This window comes from Mauremys mutica, chromosome 6, assembly GCF_020497125.1.
Source record: "Mauremys mutica isolate MM-2020 ecotype Southern chromosome 6, ASM2049712v1, whole genome shotgun sequence".
NCBI classification, from domain to species: Eukaryota; Metazoa; Chordata; order Testudines; family Geoemydidae; genus Mauremys; species Mauremys mutica.
The window spans coordinates 130,439,996-130,442,217 of record NC_059077.1 but is presented as its reverse complement, the minus strand read 5'-3'; positions in this window follow the sequence as shown (position 1 = coordinate 130,442,217).

The window sequence follows — 2,222 nt, the reverse complement described above, 5'->3', positions numbered from 1 at the left end:
GCCACATCTCCCTGCGTGTCAGCCAATTTTGCTCATGGAGGCTCTGGCAGGGCCACGACCAGGGGGGGCTCCAGGCCCCAGCACGCAAAGCACATGCCTGGGGCGGCAAGCCATGGAGGGCGCTCTGCCGGTCGCCGCAAGGGCGGCAGGCAGGTTGCCTTTGGCAGCATGCCTGCGGAGGGTCCGCTGGTCCCGCGGCTTCGGCGGACCTCCCACAGGTGTGCCGCCAAATCCGTGGGACCGGGGACCTCCCGCAGGCAAGCCGCCGAAGGCAGCCTGCCTGCTGTGCTTGGGGCGGCAAAATACCTAGAGCCGCCCCTGGCCATGACCTGCTGATTAGACCCAAGTCCCGCTGGGGGCTGATGGGACAAATTGTCAGCCCCTCCCCACTTCTCCATGGGGGGCTTTTGGCAGGGGCCCTATTCCCAGGGCTGGAGGGTGCATTTAGGGTTTGGTTGCACCCAGGGCATTGCCAGGGCTGTTAACTGAATGAGAAACGGAGCAGCAGGCTCTCTCCCTGCCTCCTGGCCCTGGGGACCAGCAGCAGAGATAGAGGGCACTGGCCAGTCGCTGCCGCAGGGCCGCCCAGAGGATTCAGGGGGCCTGGGGAAAAGCAATTTCGGGGGCCCCTTCTGAAGGACATAAATCCACGCCGTGTAGAGGTTAAGCATAGGACTTTATTACACACAGCGCTGGCGGAGTGTCACCTGGCTTATTAGGCTCAGAGACACTGTTAATCAATTGATTACAATAGAATATATAGATTTTCCATGGGCGGGGGAAAGTGACGGGGTAGGCAGTTCCACACCCCGGGACAGGTTTTGCAGCAAGACGAGATAGCACATTAGCCAATGGTTAAAAGGTTACATAATGTCTCCGCCCATGGTCTCAAGTTAGCAAGTTAACAATTAATACTTTGATAAAATGTTATTAGTATAAAATATATATGCTGAATTCTGATTTGGGGTCCACAGGAATGGTGCAACTCCTTTGATTGTCCAACAGGTACATTCCTAGGGGTTAAAGCAAAGAAACAGTGAAAGTATATGACAATAAAGATTGTCCCCTTTATGTCTTAAGGCAGGCATTGGTCCCTGGGAAGCGGAGGTGGGAGGATTCCATATCTTATACTGACATGTGCCAACTTTTCATAAACTCAAGATTGGATCTGTGGGAAGAACGTTCCCTACAGACGAGACTGACACAATAGGAACAGGGATCCTTTGTTCAGTTTGCAACTCTGAATAAGACACAATTATTTAGTTCTTAGCTCCAACACCTGGCAATTTGCTGACCAGGCCTATTTTAGCAAAACAAGATTATTTGTTTACCCCAGCTGTCTCTTAGCTAATCACTATTTGCTAGGCCTCTGGTCTCCAGACCAAACTCTGGACTTTGGGTCCGAGAAAGAGCTGGCACAATCCATATACCAATGGAGTGGTTGTTATATAAAATGCACATGGATTTTAACCCTTCACCTTCCATAAAAAAAGTTGCAATACTATAGTAACGTATTTGGAAATGTAAAAAATAACCAGTGAAATACATTCACAAATTAATTTTTAATAATTTGAAAATACATGAAATACATTATTTAAAAACATTAAATGCTTTAATGGTACATATACATTTGCAATTATATAATGCTTCTTATGAAATTGTTTTTACAACTTGTTCTGAACATTAATTATATAGCTGCAATTTTTTTCCCTCGCTTTCATTTTGGCGAACTCAATAATAATGTCATCAAAACTTATGTCTTTGGCCATGTCATAGGTTTATTCCCCACTTTGAACTTTAGCGTTCACAAGATGGGGACCTGCATGGACTCCTCTAAACTAAATCCTAGTTTAGATCTGGTAAACGCTGCCACCAGCCAAGTTTTTAGTGTCTGGCACACTCCCTGTTCCCCCAACTTTCCCTGGGGAACACAGATCCAAACTCCTTGAATCTCAGCACAAAGGGAAATAAATTATTCCCCTCCACCTTCTTCCCCCCTCCCCTAGCCGTTGGGAGAGATCACCACAGATTCAAACTCCTTGAATCAAAAGAAAGAGGGATTCACTTTTCCCCCCTCCCCTTCCCCTGAAAATCCAAACAAGGGAAGAAATCAATCAAGTTCTAAAAAGAAAAGATTTTATTAAAGAAAGAAAAAAAAGTACACTATCTCTGTATTACCAGGATGCAAAAATACAGGGTCTAACTTATAAACCTGGAGAGGC